This window comes from Adiantum capillus-veneris, chromosome 29, assembly GCF_014529385.1.
Source record: "Adiantum capillus-veneris isolate H3 chromosome 29, ASM1452938v2, whole genome shotgun sequence".
NCBI lineage: Eukaryota > Viridiplantae > Streptophyta > Polypodiopsida > Polypodiales > Pteridaceae > Adiantum > Adiantum capillus-veneris.
In genome coordinates this window covers 88955041-88973595 of record NC_140959.1, presented here as the reverse complement: position 1 = coordinate 88973595, position 18555 = coordinate 88955041, and the positions used below count along the sequence as shown (strand labels likewise).

Below are 18555 nucleotides of genomic sequence, written 5' to 3'. Positions count from 1 at the left end.
AGAGAATGAGGCCCTCCGCAAACAGCTCCAAGATCTACAAGAGCAACAAAGAAGAGAGACAGAGACACCACACGAAGAATCAGGTGGAGCAGCCATAGAGCTACCAGAAACTGGAGAGGCAACCACAATTGAAGATCCAGCCCCAGCTCAAGAGGTGGCCTCGACTTCAAGAATCTCTGAAGAAGAAGAACAAAGGCTCCATGACCAAATAGAAAAGTCAGCAGAGGAGAGTGCCAAGGCGGAAATGGAATGGGAGAGGAGACTCCTAATCTCCATTAGACTTCAGGGACTAGACACAAAAGTGCTCCATGAACAGTGGATGCAACCCAGCCTGCCTTTCCCTTTGATGAAATTTGAAGTGCTAAAGACGAAAAAAGAGACTATAAGGAGAGCAGTATGTCGCTCTTTACGAAGGCGACATCACAAAGGAGGAACAATCAAAGAAGATAGTAGATTCACAACCTAGATGGAGGAAAGGTTGGCTGAACAAATACCCAGCCTACCTCATCTACTTGGTGGAGGCACCAAAGGAGATCCGGGAGGATGCAACCTTCTGCCCGGTGCCAAGAGTCAGAAACTGGAAAGAGCATGGCAGGATTGTAGAAAAGAAGCCAAATTGGCTTAATTATCCCAGGATGCCAGGACCAAAGGCAGGAGAGAGAATAGGTAAAGCCTACATGGTGAAAACCCTAACGGGCACCATTAAGCTCTTTACTGGCTCTCCTGACCTTTCATGTCAGATGCTCAATAAAATCTGCAGGACTCTCTTAGCTTGCATTGAAGTGTTCGCGCCAGATAAAGCCATGACCTCGAGTCTACTATCGACGGCCGACACGGTGTCTGATATGATGTACGATCTTTCATTGCAGCCTTCTCCAAAAGTGTTACACCTCCTATACCAAAGGATTATGTTTTTGCCTAGCTTCCACATGCAAACATTCGAAGAAGCTTTCTACACCGGCTTTTTCACCCACGAAAGCAAAATATTCGGCCCAACCTTGACCATCGGCAACCTACGATACGAATCACATTTGCAGATGCTCAAGACGACAGGACTTTATTGACCAAGCATAAAAGTCATGTCAGGGACGACATGAACGCGGGGGGGGGGGGGGGGGGGAGTGTTGAGCGAGCAGAGGATCACACCCACATTTTTGCTCACACTCATCATTTTGTAACCATTGATTGTAATAAATGTCTTTCCGACATTAATTTTTAACGGGACTCAATTGAGTTTCCAGCTTGTAATCCCGAAGTAATTTCACTTGCTGATGTAATTAGTTAGAGATGTTCTCACCTCCAAGGCTGAGGTATATAAGCCAAAGTTTTTGTAACCTAAGGGGAGATGATAAATCAAAGTGATTTTTTGAGCGCCGTGACTGTGTCTCAAAGAGAGAGAGAGAGAGAGAGAGAGAGAGAGAGAGAGAGAGAGAGAGAGAGAGAGAGAGAGTCTTATCTACTTGCTACGCGAGCTACGGAGCCGCCATTGGAGAAGCAACACCGCCATTGTGTTAGCAATGGCGAGAGCTACGCACAGATACCAAGAGTGCGCGCTATCGGCTTCTATGTGTGGTAAGTTCCTACGAGCTTCGGTGTGAGTTTTCTTCCAACTCGTGTGTCGGAATTGAACGTGCAGCATATCTATAGAACCACAACGAGTAGAGCTACACATTAGTACCATCGGGGTCAAGTTTCGGTCACCTGTATATTTCGGCCTGTCTTCATACGCGTTTACCGCACGGAGTGGTTATAGGTTGAGTTTGCAATTCAAGTCTTTAGGGTGTTGTTCTTACCTAGTGTATAGACTTCCCCTTGAGTTTGAGATCGATTCAATGATTCTAGATCTTGTTTCGTATAGCATTCGTTCGTAGTACGGATTTCAGTCACTTGCGTATTTTAGAACTTAGATTTGATTTCCTTAGTAGTGATTGTCATTAGAAGGTCGAGTAGGTGATTTGACACCCACCTAGTTGTTTCCATGCGCCTGCGGGTCAAGCTCCGTCCTCGTCTGACAAATTCTGTTGTTGGTTGAGTTCTCGCTATTTAGCTTCCGCTAGCGGCGTAACCGCCTTAACAACCCTAAGGTTCAACCTATTAAGACTTCCAAAATGCTAAGGTTCCAATATTCAAAGGTTGTGTCCAAAGGTCAAACACTAGGGCAATTGGATGCTTTGAGTGTGTACCAAAAAGTCTTCAAAACTCCTACAAAGGAGGGGGCGATCCTTTCAAGTAGGGGATGAGAGAGAAACACACACACACACACACACACTCACAAGCTCCCTTACACAAAGGGCATAATGGACACATGTCAGCTTCCTAGGCCATTACCCACAAGGTGCACTCAAATCCTATTGGATAGCCATGGAGGTAGACGAATGAGAATTAGACTAGAGTAAATCTATTTTAATTCATTTAAAAACACTTGATAAAAGAAACAATAAGAATTAAGCTCTCTAGAAGACTATTGGATAGTCTCCCAAGGGGTCCAATGAGCATTCAGCAGCCCAATGGCTTGCCTAATTCCTATTAGCCAGAAGACAAAGGGGTCCAATGAGAGTTTAGTTGCATTATTCAATTACCTAAAGCTCTCACAAAAGGGAAAGGGGGACACATGTCAGAAGGCTATCACTTATGCTACTTAATTCTTACTGGCTAAGCCTGACATGGGCCAATGGGGTGCCAACAACAGTAATTTGCAAGAGGGGTCGACCAAGAGAGAGAGGGGGCTGAATTTGTCAAGTCATTAACACACACACACACACTCACACAAGAAAAGAATAGGGATTTTTCAGCCTTACAGTGCACCTGCCTTTGTGCAGATAACAAGGCATCACCTTCAAGATCTATGGTCTTAATAGTGGAGTCCTACGGGGCTCGCCTATGGCTTAACCACTATTGAGCTATTATAAGCTTGACAAGAGCCGGTACTGTTTTGGTGTTGAACGACCCTCTCTTCTATTCCTTGCAAATAATGATATTTGAGCCATGGGTACAATAGCTTAAGTGCTTTTCTAAAGGGGTAAAGAGGAGCAGCAACTAGGGCTTGAAGTGCCGAAGTACTCCTAAAAAATTGTTAGAATTGCTGAAAATAGTAAAGAGAGTGAAATATGTTGATAGCTTTGATTTTGCTAATGAGCAAGCTACTAATGATGCCCCTATGCTTGTTAACTACCTTGTTTCTAGGCTTCAACAATCCATCGGAAATCCATCCCTCCAAAGTGAAGTGCAACGGCAACTACGTGCTCGTGGGATTCTCCAAGCTCCCCACCATGACGATAGAGTACCTAGGAAGCCTCCTTGTGAGACTTCCAAAAGAGGCCTCTCTCCGAATCGGGAAGAAGAGAAGGATCCGTACGAAGGGCTCAAAAATTTTCTTCTTGACGACGCATCTCCTTCTCAAAGGAGAACTCAAGATCCCCCACCAAAGGAGCGAGAAAGAAGTGACTCTCCTGCAACCTCAGCAGAGATGGCTTCACGAAGATGGCGGGAAAAACGCTCTCCATCACCTCCTAAACAAAGAAGACCATCACACACTTCTCCACACCATAATTCAAAGACGGATGACAGAAAACAAGAGAAGAAAGAGGTCACCCTCTTCTTCATCTTCTTCATCCTCTTTCTCTTACTATGAAGAAAGTGATGGTGCAGACAAGGAGGAACAAGGCAAGAAAAAGGCGAGAAAGAGGTCACCCTCTTCTCCATCTTCCTCAAATTCTTCATCTTCTGAAGAAAGCGATGGTGCAACTTTCAAACCATCAAAAGGAAGAGGCCACAGGAAATCCTATGCCGCTGGTGTAGCCAAAGTTGGTCCGGGCTAGGAAATGGTCTATGCCAAGCAAAGATAGTAGGCAAGTGCAGTGCAGAAGGCTAGGGAAGGTGCAAAATCCCTAGGTAGCCAAAGGGTAGTGGAGAAGTATGGCTAAAGCGGTTTTTTAGGCCAAAATTATTGCAAGATGGTCTAGATGTGATGGCAGATGAAGGTGTCTGAAGTGCTCTATCAGTGTCCTGAAATGTAGTGTATAGTGTGCTCTAGAAGTTGATCCAGATGGCTCGTCAAACGGAGCCCCGATGTGCAAGATATTGAAGTTTAAAGCTAGAGTGTGTAGGAGATCCCTGACGGGCAGAGTAGCTGCGGACAGGTGGCCTAGACAGGTGTCAGTGGGTACATGTGTAGTGCTCAAGTTATGGAGCATGCCGGTCTTCTCGGATCGCGAATCGGAGCTCTGATTAGCAAGCTATGGCTATTTGAAGATTTCCCGGGGGCCGGGTTTGAGCCCACTTGACCACATTGGAAAATGTGCCATCTGGCATCTTTTTTGTCTCTCCAAAGATCTCGGTGATGGTGCACACTATGTGGAGTTAGTCGAAATTGACCGCATGTGATTCTGAGTTCCAAGCATCGAGTTACGGTGTGGAGAAAAAGGAAGCATTTGGCAGGGGAGTGCATGCATATGATTTTCTCAGTTTTGATGGCCTTGGATAGCGAGATCAGGGGAGCCAGAATAAGGTGAGGTTTGCATGGCCAGGCGTCAACTCGATGAGGATCCAACACGGCTTGGTGGCACGAGGTTACGACCAGTGATCAATAAGGGAGAGCCTGAGGAAGAGGGCAAGAAAAAAGTTTTTGAATATTTACTTTTGAAGATTTTTGAAGGCTTGAGGGCCATGGGCCATAAGGCCGCCATGTGGAAAGGCATAGTCCCACATGAGCACTCGGTGCACACAAAGGGGGAGGATATCAGCTGGGCTATGAGCCCTCAGTAGAACACAAAGCGGGAGAGAGAGGGGAGCTCCCTCACCCCGTGAGCTCGTGGCTATGGAGTAAGAGGCGCACGGCGCTGTGTGCAACAGGTTTTGGGCGGACGGGGCGGCGTGGTGGCACGCACCCGCCTGAGGAGGGAGCATTGCCGGCGGCGGCGATTTCCACTGGTGATGTGGCAGGCCCCGATGGGGGGTTCGTTCTCGCGGCACAATTTTGGAAAGGGAGAGAGGAGGCAATAGAGATTTCGCTATTGCCCCCCTCCCCCTTGCATGAGAGGGGTGTGTCCCATAGGGCTGAGAGGGAAGTAGCAAGGTAGCTTGCAAGGGGAGAGTCCCGCAGCGAGACAGTGAGCATAGAAAGAGAGAGAGAGAGCCCGAGGGTGGCAAGGAGCCCATTTCAAGAGCCGTCCGGGCAAAGCAAAGGCCAAGCCGAAGCAAGGGCAAATGGGCAGGTAAGATCCGCGATCAAAAGGGGAGACCAAAGGAGCAAGGACAAGCCAAAACAAGGCCGAGCAAGGTGGAAGCCAGACCAAGGGGAAGGAGAAGAGAGAAAAGAAGAGGGAAGTGGCAGGAAGAGCTAGACAAAAGGTGGCCAAGGGTCAAAACTAGGAAAAAGAGCAGTGCAAAGTTTGGGTAGCCCCAAAGGGGTAAAAAATGAAGGAAAAGTATAAAAAATAAAAAAGTACCAAGGGGCAATAGCAACCTCGTTAATGCTCCCCCACCCCAAGTGCAAAAGAGAGAGGAAGAGAGTAGATAGAGTAAAGCAGTTTCCCCCTTCCAAAAAATGCCAAATCAAGATGCCAGATGGGCCAATGAAAATGTAAATTCCAAAATTAAAGGGCCCCCCTATAAAGATCAAATTTTTAGTCAAATTGGGGGCTTTTTTCCTGGCGTTTTTAGTGCCGTTTGAAGCTTGCAAAGTGGAGTTCCCTGACAAACTAGCCCCTTTGTAACTTTTTCTTGAAAATAACCATAGTGATGGCAGTGCAAGCCAGTGTACATGCTTTTTGAAGTGCAATCAAGCCACAATTGCCCCTCTTGCTATTGTTTCCCCTTCCCCCTTCTCTTTGTCCTGCTCTGGTGTTTCCCCTTGGTGCCCGCTGTGTGGATGTGTGTATCCCCCCCAGACCGATGGTGTTTTGTGTGAGAGAGTGAGATTGAGTGGCTGTGAGCATGTGTAAGGGTGGAGACAAGCCGTGGCAGTAGGTGTGCGTTGTGTGGTGGATTTGTGAAGTGTGTGAGCTGTAAGAGTTGAGTAGGTAGTGGTCTACTAGCGGAAAGTGTTTTTTGAAGGTGTTTTCCGAGAGGACAGGGATGTTGTGGATACCTTGAGCTATAGAGAGGCCCTTGTGTTTGTGCCGAGTGTGCTCCCCCCTTCCCCCTCTCCACAGCGTGGAAGAGGTCATCCAAGCTCAAGAAGTTCAAAGAAGGAGGAAAGAGCATCTCTTTCTTTACCTAAGATGGAACCTTTGGTACTACGGACAAAGTCTTGGCCTTTATCCAACAATTCGATGTGTCGTTTGGAGATGAGGGCTTCACAAAGTCCTCTAAGCTACACCATGTAGCTATGCACTTTCAAAAGTCCGCCAAGCAATGGTGGTCTAGCCTACGTGAAAACAATGAAGCTCCACAAACATGGAAAGCTTTAAGAGCTTCCATTATGAAGTAGTTTTTGGCTACCGATGCCAAAGACAAAGTACTCACAGAATGGAGAAGCTTGAAGCTCTCTCCGTACGAATCCATTCACAAATATGTAGACAAGTTTTGGGACTTACAACTCAAAGCCACTGTCTTCAAAAAGATAGATTTTGGAGAGAAAAAACAAGAATTGTGTGCGGGCTTAACTGAAGAAATGGCGGAGTATGTTAACTCCCAAAGGCCATGCACCATATCGGCGCTCATACACCATACTATGGTGGCTTCATGAATCAATTTCCAAACAGGGGCTAAGAGAAATCCTAAGCCCATGGAAAACAAGGGTTCCAATGAGCCTAAGGGGAAGGACAATGTCCAAAAGTCTCCTAAGGGCAATTCCAATAACAACAAAGCTAAGGAGAAGGGAGTTTCCAAGGGAAAAAACAAACGCTCTGCTGAAGATCTTGAGTGTTATTGCAAGGATAACCGTTGTTTCAAGTGCGGCAAGCAAGGGCATGCGTACCGTGCTTGTCCCCAGAAGAACACCTGCCATGAGCCTCATAGAGCTACCTTGGTCGAAATCCAAGAAGAGGAAGCTCACCACAAAGGATATACTCTATGCCATGCTTGAGGAAAGGTAAGAGAACATGATGCTTTTATTCTCTTTGACCCTGGTTCTACTCACGATTTCATATCCACAGAGTTGGTCACCAAGCTAGGCATCCAAGCCTATGAGATGGGAGATGTCCTACCCGCCGCCGATGGTGCTTTCAAGGGGCAAGAAGCTTCAGTCACTCCCTTAATCGAGAAATTTAGGCTCCATGTCCAAAGCTATGTGGACAAAGAGGATTTCTTTATCTCTCCTCTCAAGCACAAGGATGTAATCCTAGGGGCACCATGGTTTGATTGCATGTCTGCCAATGTCAAATTCCATGAAAGAAATATCTACTTTAGGTTCAGGAAAAAAGATATGTACATAGATGCTACGGAGTTGGGTAGCACCATACCCATTGTACATACACAAGCTTTCAATAAGTCAATAAAGAGCTCTATTTTTGTGTACATGATTTTTGTTAAATATTCTCAAAATGAACCTAATGCTTTAGCAAAAGAAAATATAAACAAACACAAAGAACTAGAGTTATCCAATTTTTTCAAGGGATTAATTTCAAGATGTTTTTATTGACGACATCCCTTGTGAATTACGTCCTAAACAAGGCAATGATAACCATGCAATTGAACTTCTTCCAGGAAGTTCACCGCCTAACAAACCTCCTTATAGAGTTTCTCAATCTCAACAAGAGGAGATTATGCGGCAAGTGAATGAGTTAGTTGAGAAGGGCATGGTTAGTCCTAGCTCATCTCCATTTTGTTCATCCGTGCTTTTAGTGCAAAAGAAAGATGGCAAATATCATATGTGTGTCGACTATAGAGCACTAAACAGCATCACTATCAAAAATAGGTTTCCCATTCCACGGGTAGAAGAACTATTTAATAAGCTACAAGGGTCGACCTACTTTAGTAGAATTGACCTAAAAAGTGGCTACCATCAAATAAGGATAGTTGATCAAGACATTGTAAAAACTACATTTCACACTACGTTTGGTCTTTACGAATATATAGTCATGCCTTTTGGCTTCACCAATGCACCAACCACTTGATGGAGAAGCTATTCAGGCCTCACTGAACCTTTACTGGAGTGTTCTTGGATGATATTATCATCTACTCTAATTCACTAGACAAACACAAGCAACACCTCCATATATTATTTCAAATTCTACGAGAGAATAAACTTTATATTAATCAAAAGAAAAGTGAGTTTTTCTTACAAGAGATTCAATATTTAGGTCACATTATCTCTCAAGATGGAATCCAAATGGATCCATTAAAGCTAGAGGTAATAAAAGGATGGCCTAATCAAAGGAATCTGCATGAACTAAGAAGCTTTATAGGTATGTGTGCATACCATAGACGCTTCATAGAAAATTTCTCACTAATAGCAAGACCATTACATGACCTAACAAAGAAAAACGTTAGGTATACATGTTCTACCAAGGAGAACAATGCTTTTGAAAATCTTATCTCTCAACATGTGCTTACACTACCGAATCTCTCAAATCCATTTGAGGTCCAATGTGACGCTTGTGGTGATGGAGTTGTTTTGCTCCAAGAAGGGCGTGCCATAGCCTATGAAAGTCGAAGGCTCGACCCTGTTGAGCAAGCCCTAGGCATATATGAAAAGGAACTCCTTGTAGTTCTACATGCCTTAGATGCATGGAAGCACTATTTATTGGGGACTCCTTTCATTCTACGGATGGATCATTGTGGGACGGGTGTCTAATCTCCCTCCTATCTTATTGCAGATTTAGCGAGAACCATGATTGAATTGTCAATCCATGGGATGAAGCTGGCTCATCTAGTGCATAGAGGCTACAAGAGGTTGTCAATCTCTTAGAAAACAACAAACAACTCGCATCTAACGCAAGCTTCACTCAAGTGACTGAAATCACCAAAAGCCAATCGCTCATCGGCAAACAAATCACATCCGTTATAGCATCAAATGACATCCAAATGTAACGAAACCTCTAGAACAAATTTATAAGACCTAAGCACACATGCTTATGGTCTCAAATCCCACTTTAGGTCAAGTGGAAAAATCGTGATTATTAATAGCAGTGGATTTTTGACCTGACCCAGAATGCACCTAAATGCTTAGCAATGATGCCCCAATATCCCACCTATGCTTAGTTTTTTGTTTGAAAGTGTAAATTCCTACTTATAATGAAATTAATCCGCGGGTCGGTAACACCAAAAGCTACAAAATAACGTGAAGTGTTTACGTCAATGCATAGAGCTCTTACCTACGGTTGCAATGCAACAAACCTGACTACAATGTGAGGGAGTAGGAAGCGCGAGAAGGAGAGAAGTGAGCGCGGTTAGCTCATGATGTGTATTTCATTATCCAAAACTTTTAATTAACTTACAAAAATTGGCTTTTATATCTTAGCCAAGGTTTTTGGTGGTCAAAACTAATAATCTGGGAGCTCTAACTAAAGATGGGTAATGACATGTTGATACAATTTGGAAGCTTGTAGCCTTGGCTCATCAATTACAAGGTTTATCCAAATATAGGAGTTACAATATTCATGATTTATCAAAATAATAAGTGTTTTTACAATGAGAGCTAATCTGGGAGCTTTAGCTAAAGATGGGTAATGACGGGTTGATATAATCTAGAATCTTGTAGCCCCGACTCATCAATTACAAGGTTTATCCAAAAAATAGGAGTTACAATATTCTTGATTTATCAAAATAATAAGTGTTTTTACAATGAGAGCTCCAAAAATGTTATCCAAGTTAGCTTGCTGCTAACATTCCCCCTTCCTCGCTTGTGTCGTCCCTTGACCCAGCTTTATAGGTTGAAATAGTCTTTAGGTTGATTTGGCAAGGCGGTCTTTAAGTGCATTTAGAGCCTTTTCGTATATCTGATCTTTCTCTCTTTATCTGGCACCTGCAAAAACTACAAAGTGACTCTATTTTTAAGCTCAACTGCGGAGTAGCCTACAAATCTCAAAGTCAGGTTGTTAATCGCTGGCCCAAAAATCTTCGTTCACCAAGTGAAGAACCCTGTGTAGAATGCTTCCTCAAATGCTAACATATTATGTGAAGGTAAGAACATGCATCGAGCGTAGAAGCCATAGAGGACTTCTTCGGAAGGTTGACCACTAAGATCATAGAATAAACCTTTATTACCCTTGAGGAAAGACATCCACGGGGCTCCTGCTTGCTCTGGCTCATAAAAAACTTCAATGTAGGTGAGCAGCATTCAGTAGATTTTATAAAGCATCGCACATGATAGATCAGGTAGACTTTTGAAGAATGACATGGTGCCCGTTAGGGTTTTCACCATGTATTCTTATGTGGCCGATCCCTTTTCTAGAGCTGGTAATCTTGGGTAGTTTAGCCATGTTGGCCGCTTCTTTGTTATTGCCTCATGTGCTTGCCAGGTCCTTACTCTTGGTACAGGACAAAAAGTGGGATCTTTTTGAAGTTCCGCAGGTGCTCTTGTGAACATATTTAGATACTTTGGATTCTTGTTCAACCAGCTCAGCCTCCACTTTGGGTGGTCTTCATCTGCGCCTTCTACTTGCATGTCTTTGTAAAGCCTCTCTTTGACTTGGAGCAACTCCACCTTTATCAAAGGATATGGTAGGGATTGTTGATGCCATTGCACATTGATTTGATTGGGAGTATTTGAGTAACATTGATAGAGTGAAGAACTCTCAACTCCCAGTCCATCGCTGCTTTCCAATGTTCATCCACCTCCTGTGTAATCTTTTCTTTGAGTGCATCTTCCTTAGCTTTTTACAGCTGAGGAATCATTGGCACTTCATCTGCTTTGGTTATTGGTACTCTAAAATTATCTTCACTACCTAGCTTTTTACAGCTAGAATCATTGGCACTTCATCTACTTTGGTTATTGGTACTCTGAAATTCTCTTCACCACCTAGCCCTTCTAATGGCTCTGTTTCTATCTCAACGAAAGAAACTGAGGGAATATCTATTTGTGGCTGTTCTGAAGTTCCTTCTTCTTCATGTGTTTCTTGCCGTCCATCTCTCAGCAACTGGTTGACTCTTTTAAGCTCAGCTATTTCTTTTAGCAGCTCTTCTTCTCGTTGCACCCACATTAATTCCAAATCTCTACGTTGAAAGTGCTCCAGCTTTAGCTCTAGCTCGAGGTCTTTGTTCTTTTTCTCTAATTCTTTGTACACCTCATCTGTCCCTTTGATCGAGGCTACTACGAGATTTTCTCGTATTTGCCGCAAAAGAGTTGCCTGATCATTTATTCTCTGCTCTGAATATTGCAAGGAGGCGTTCGCTACATCTAACTACACTTGAATCTTTTGAACTCGTAGAGTTGTAGTTATAAGTTTGTTGGTAACATCTGTCAACTGTTCATCTTTGGCTTTGCAAGCATCTATGAGCTTCATAAGAAGTTCACCTAACTCCTCCATTTCCTTTTGGGTGAAAGCATGTTAACATGTCATGCTTTTTCATGTCCCGGACAATGCTAACTAGCACAATTTTGACATATGCTAACTAGTACAATAACTTGAGCTACATCTCCAAGATCTATGACATATGATATATCAATAGAAAGCACTTGAAACAAGGAATCCAAATGTACAACCTCCGACAAATTTTGATATTATTTGTAAAAAATTTACCGGACGCCCAACTTTCCGAAGATGTGCTAACTTGAAACTGCTAACTAGCACAAAAAGCGCGACAGGTTAACATGCTTTCACCCTTTTGCTGTTTATCTCGTGCTAGCTGGTGTTGTGCAACTTCAGCTTTCAAGTCCTGCACTTGTTTTTATAGATAGGTGATGACATTTAATCTGTCTTCTAACTCTCCTTGGAGAGCATCAATCACCATCTCCAGTTCTTTAGCCTTTGTGCTGCAGCTAAGTGCTGTTGATCGGAGTCTTTCCATCATATCCTGAATTTTCTTTGCATATTCATTGACTTGTAGGATTACCTCATCATTGGATTGCCAATCTGCATTTCTTGTGAGCTACCTACACGTCTCAATAGTCTCTTGTGTCTCTCTCGGCTATGTCATGGTGGCTGGTTGTTCTTGCCCTTGAGGCTGTGATTAGCCTTCTTCTACTTTGTCATACTGAGGCTTTGTGGATGCCTCGGATTTTCCGTGTTGTGTTGAGGTAGAAGGGGTTTCCTTTCTTTGCTGTTCTTTTGTTTGATCACACTTTGTTGTCTCCTCTGGTGAAGGGCTTGCTTCCCTTTCTAGCTCTGGGTTCTTGTGCTTTGGATTGCTCCTGTGTAGTGTCTTCTTTTTGTTCAGGCTCTATTTCTTTTGTGGGCTCAGTTTTTGTGGTTCTATTTGTTGGTGTCGGTGGTGGGCTTGGCATGGGGTCATGTTCTATAGAAGTTGAAGAAGGTAAGGGAGACATGTCACATTGTTTATTCTAGGCTTCTCCTTGTGCGGATGCTTCTTCTGCCTGTATTTTCTCCTCCGCCGCCTCTTTAGATTTTTGTTTTGCTTCATGGGATTCTTTCAGATTCAATGCTTCTGCCTCCTGATACATTCTTTGCAATAACTCTGTGAGCTCTTCGGTCTCTTTCCTAGCATGATGCTTTGTTCTTGGTCCTTTCAGCTCAATGGGTACCCACTTTGCAGGGTCCTTATCTTGAGCTTGGTGGCCTCGTTCATAGGAGTGCTTTTCTCTCTCAAATCTGGCCTGTTTCTATTGTGGCTCCTCTTGATATGCTGCCACTGCTTTTCTTTTCATTTCCTTGATTCGTGCTCTTCTTTCCTCATTGTCGGAGCTTTCACTACTATGCCAGTGTGGAGATGTCTCAGCAGATTCTTCATCAGATTTGTATGTTCTCTTGGTAGATCTTGTGGCTCGAGGGGAAGTTTGTGCGGACACAATCCAACTGTTCTGATCTGGGGCAGATGGCAAGTTGTCTACCATGCCGATAGCATGGTAGGCAATTCTTGTGAGAACCTCTGGTGCTCTCATACATGTTATCTTACCCTCTTTCTTTGTCCCTTTCAGTGTGGACAACATGTACTACGCTTGGTCAATTGGTTGCCTGGTTGTCGACTTTAGAACTTGTGTAAAAGTGGTTGCAACCGCATGACTGGGTGTCGTATACCTTGGTGGTCTTTTGGCAAGGAAGTGGAAGTGTTGATGGTATAATCTTGCAGGTTCTTGCACCTGTTTTTGGATGAGATCGGCAATGTCGCAGCAGCGGTTTCCTTTGTGAAGGTTCCTGTGGTCTTTCTATCTCTTGCCCTCATAGTCATTCCTTCTGTTGGTAGTTTGAGAGCTTCTGCCACTATCTCTTTTGTAATGACCACTTCTACCTTGTTCCCTTCCTGGTCAAAGATCTAGGCAGTTCCATATTCTTTGATTGTGGACAAGAGCTCATAAGCTTTTTGGAAATCCACTCCACATGGCTCTTGTTCGTAAAATTCTCTGAGCCCTAGTCTTCTGTTGGCTTCTTTTGTCTTGGGCTTTGCGGCAACATCATAGACTTCTTTTGGTAGAAGTTGTAATTCTACCTGATGTCCTTCTTCGCTTTTGAATCTACATGTGAATACTGTGGTGTTGTTCTCCTCCAACTGTTCCTTTGACAGGTAGGCAGCTTTGGCAGTTTTGACTGAAATGGGGTCCAGTTGATATGGTGGTAGCTCTTGCAGCTTTTCTTTTTGTGAGACCCTTTTCTTGGCCTTCTCTGCAGCTTGCATGGCTCTTGTTAAGTGAATAGAGTGTCAAAGTTAGAAAATTTGACAGATTCTTCTCTGAAATGTCCTTCAGTCTAAATTGCTGACAAATTAAGTCCAATTTACTTCAAATCAATTTTTGAACATGCATAGATGCATAAAAACATGTAAAGATCAAAATCATGAAGTCCAAACAAAAAATTGCAACAAAAGTAAATAATCGCAATTATTTACAACTGAGTAACCTTGTCAACTTTTTGCAAATTTGGCATTATAGGCTTGAAGTATATATCAATTGGATACTCTGACTAAAATTTGGGCTCATTTGGGTGCACAGGATGAGAATGGTGCCAGATTTAAACTTTAGGTCTCTGAAACAGTAAATGTAAAGAAATTTTGAGATTTTGAGCTCCAAATTTGTTCAAACTAGATTAGTGGACGTAGGACATCATGTACTTTGATCCTATGATGGCAAAGTTGCAATTTTTCCCCATCTTAGCAAAAACTAAATAATCGCGATTATTAACGTTTTCATCAAAATGAACATTTTTTGGTGCAACTTGGTTTTAGGCATGGTGTAGACCCTATGTATGTGATATGAGGTGATTTGGATCAAAAAATGTGGCTCATAACTCAGACTTTGACTTGCAAGGACTTCTTTGCGTTTTTTTGGCAATTTTTCAAGTTATAATTGATCATTTTGGCTCATACTTGAAATTTGGCATGTAATAGGTGTGTACTAGTGATAGGTGAGGTGATGATACAATTTTCAAGCCATAATATTGCAAAAGTAAATAATCGTGATTATTACAGCAGTCAACTTTTTCTTGCAAAACTTAAAAATATTGACCTAAACACATTCTATACACCTAAAACAAGTCCTAAATTGAATTTAGTAAAATTTGGTCTTGTTTCGGTATCACTTTGTGCTTTGTCAACTCTGAAATCACCAATTTTTGTGACTACATGGTCTGTAGAGTTGGTTAATCACTTTTGAGGCTATGGACTTGTCCTCAACATAGTCGCAAAGCAACTCAACCAATTTTGGTCCATTTGGAGTCAGTTTGACCTCGTATGTCAAATTTGACACTTTGTAGACTTTGAGCCATTTTCTGCTTTTTGAGGACTTGACTTGATTGATTTTATGAAACCAATCATATACATTGTGTATAGGCCTCGTATGCAAGCTGTCTGTGGAGTCAGAATCCAATTCTGACATCTGCCAAAAACCTAGCTTTTCTACTTGGGACCCCTGGACACTTGCCAAATGGTCAACTGTTGATATAGAAGTGTTCTATTATGTTGGGGCATGCTACAGTTCAAGTATCATCCGATTTGGTTGGGCTGACAGGCTGCTATGGTCGAGATTTTTGGTCGTAGGTCTTCGTGCACTGCTCGGATTCTAGGGTTTTTTCCAAGGATTTAGACTAGCTACCGGCCGTACAAAATGGATCATTGATAAGTATAGAACTTACCCCTCATGTCTCGTGTGAGACGGCGCTGAAAATAGGTGGCTGTGGACTCCAAAAATCGCTGAAAGCAGGTGACTGTGGACTCCGGAAATTACGCGCGAAGAGGGTCGAAAAGCTCTCTCTCTAAAGGCAACAAGTGAAAATGAGGTGATTTTGGCCTACCTTGGGTATCTATACCCGGACTTCGCTAACCATTTTTCCCTAAACTCCCCTGTTAGTCCTACTAGACCGTGAAATCTATGTTAGACTCAAAAATTTCCTCAATCCGATTCCTGTAGCTCATTCTGCAAGAATTATGCAAAAGTAGGTATGGCCGCCTAATTTAGGCTTCCCGCTTCCACCTGCCGATTTGATTGAAATTTTTTTGTGCTTGTCCGCCTTGTCTTTCTGATCACCACTGTGTCTTCAGTATTTCCATCTAAGCTCCTTTGCTATTTATTATTAATTTTTGACCTGTTTATTGGAAAAGTCAAAGAAAATAACAAAATGCGCTAAAAAAGCAAAGTGAAAACCCAATAATTAAGAAAATACATTGAAAAACACAGCTTTATTATTTTTTTGTGGATTTCTCCATTTTTAAGTCTCAATATCAAGAAAAATGATGAAAAATAATCAAAAAGGACTATTTTTTGATGATTTCCTGATAGTATATACACTATTTATGCTTGGCATGAACAATACTTTTCCAAGAGAGAGAGATTAGAGAACTTGAAAACACTTGAGGATTGGATTTATGTGGAGCCGGTCCCCCCTCCAACAGGCTTTAGTATTATAGATTCTCCCATCGACAGAGACTTGGTACAATACACTCTTTGTGTTTCTTGTTACCTAGGTGGTGCAATGAAGATGGAAAGCTTCATGCATCACAAGCATTACTACATAGACTTTGTAAAAATCATTAACTATCGCCAGCCTCAGTCCCAAGGCCTCAAGCACCTTCAAAGGTGGAGAGACCTAGCAGGGCATGAGGGTACAGAAGAGGAAGAAGAAACATTCATAGGAGAAAGAAATATTCCTCACTTATCGTCACTCTTCTTGCTAGCATACATAATAGCATAGTAATAGTTGGTAGGCTCTCAACTTCTCTCCTAGCTTAGAGAAGGAGATGGAGATCTTGCACTTTGCACTTCACACAATGAGTGTGTGTGTGTGTGTGTGTGTGTGTGTTGGGGGGGGGAGTATACCCTCCTTTCTTTGGTCGAACCCCTCTTCTAGCACTATCTGGCACTTGATTTGACCTCCTCAAGACCGGCCAATCACATGCTTATTGCATAACAAGCAACAAGGGTAGCCTTGAGACAAGTGTCCCCCTTTCCCTTTTGAGAGAGAGGACTTTATAAATGCATAAACAATTAATTAAATTAACTAAATTTTCATTGGACTCCTTGGGAGGCTAACCAATAGGCTTTGGGCACACCATGAGGGTAGCATGAAGAGGAGCTTGACAAGTGTCATACTTGCCTTCTTGGAACCAAGCTTTCCTTGTGTGAGGGTGTGTGTGTTCTCTCTCTAGCCCTTAGAATGAGGGCTCGGTCCCCCTTGAGTAGGGATCATGTTGACTTTGTGGAACACCTTACCTCCTTAAGCACCTTAGTCATGGAGCACCTCAAGCTTGGGGGGTGCACTATGTAATCATGTTAATGTGTAACGTGAGTTTTAAGGGAGGGGTTTTAAAATGCAAAAAAAGGCAATTTAACAGAGATACATTAAAATAAGGGTTTTTTATATTCGACTTTGGAAAAAAAATCCTAAACTAAGGGGTTATTTTATTCATTCAAACATGATAAAAGAGGGGTTTTTTTTAATACCCCACGAACGTGCATTATATAGGGTGGTATTAAATAGTGAACCCCCCGAGACATCAAGCACCTTATTCAGCAAGCACGACAAGCACCTCAAGCACCTTAGTCAGCAAGCACGACAAGCACCTCAAGCTTGGGCCGGGTTCCCACCTCAAGCACAGCCCTAGCTTACCTAAGGTCAAAGGACTTTTAACACTAACCTTTGGAGGTCTTCAATGAAGCTAACCCTAAGGTCTTTAAGCTCTATTGGCTAGCCTTGCTCTTTGATAGACCATCTCTAATTTGAACCCCTTTACCATTGGCCCCGTGTGAGATAGATTTGTAAGCACATGTCTATATTCTAACCCTTGTTCCCACTTATTCTCCCACATTAAATGATCAATTTAATATGAGAAAATCATTTGGGTTGGTTAGATATTAAATTTTATGACATTCGACATAATTACACACCCATGTCTACATGACAATGCATGTAGGTAGATGCAGTACAAACCCTAATATAGTACATGCGGATTACTTAAATGATTGATCTAATACAAACCGCAAAATCATTTGCGTTTTTTGAATCCGCTTTCATTTTTTAAGTCTATTTGTGTTTTGAAGTTTGTTTGTGTTATTTTTCTTTGTTTTATCGAAGTCTGCTTGCATTTTTGAAGTACACAAGCCATTTTTGAAGTCCATTTATGCTTTTTCAACCCTAAACCGTCAAAACACAGCCATATCTTAGCAACTAAACCTTGAGTGTCTTCGTACACCCAAACACATAAGCAACTAGCCCTACCTAATATTTAAACCCTAAGCGGATTGAAACAAGGAAACTGCTTATCCTAAGCAATATACCATAGGTGAATAGCCCTAAAGGGCCTGAATATCGACTGGCCCTTAGCGGCTAAGCAACTAGAATATAACTAATTGGCTAGCCTTAAGCGGCCAGCCCTAAGCAGGTAGCCCTAAGTGGTTAAGCGACTAAATAGTGAAGCAGGTAGGCCTAAACATTTCAGCAAAGAGGTTGATTACCTAAGCAGCTAGCCCTAAGCGGCAAGCCCTAAGTGGTATGAATACCCATTTTCCCTAAGCAACTAGTCCTAATGAAGTGGCTAGATGGCTAAATAACAAAGCAATGACTAAATACCTAAGGACTTGGCCCTAAGCAACCAACCCTAATTAAGCGGTGTGAATACCAACTAGCCCTATGCAACTAGTTACATAAGCAGCTAAGCGGCTAAATAAAGCAGGGGATAGGACTAAGTGGTGCGGCTAAGGGACTGAATACCTATGCAGCTAGCCAGAGGCGGCTCCATCTAAGTGGCTAGCCTTAAGCGGCAAGCCCTAAGTCGTCTGAATATTGATTAGACCTAAACAACTTACCCTAAGTGGATAAGTGTCTAAATAATGAAGCGGGTAGGACTAAGCGGCTCGACTAAGCGATTGAATATCTACGTGACTAGCCCTAAACAGCTAGCCTTCAGCGGCCTAAATACGGACCAGTCGTAAGTAGTGAAGCGACTTATTACCTAAACGGTTAGCCTTAAGGGGCTAAACCTAATTAAGTGAATAGTCCAAAGCGGACAACTACGTCTGATCGACATAACATTGATTTGTCATAAGAGATCAACATAACAACGTTGATC

The 18555-nt window shown here is 42.7% G+C and overlaps 1 long non-coding RNA gene across 1 annotated transcript in view; it reads right to left on the bottom strand.

Moving 5' to 3' along the window:
• The window catches only part of LOC147419552 (uncharacterized), a 108483-nt gene that overhangs the window by 61613 nt on the left and 28315 nt on the right, over positions 1-18555 (bottom strand). The gene's annotated exons all lie outside the window — the stretch shown is intronic.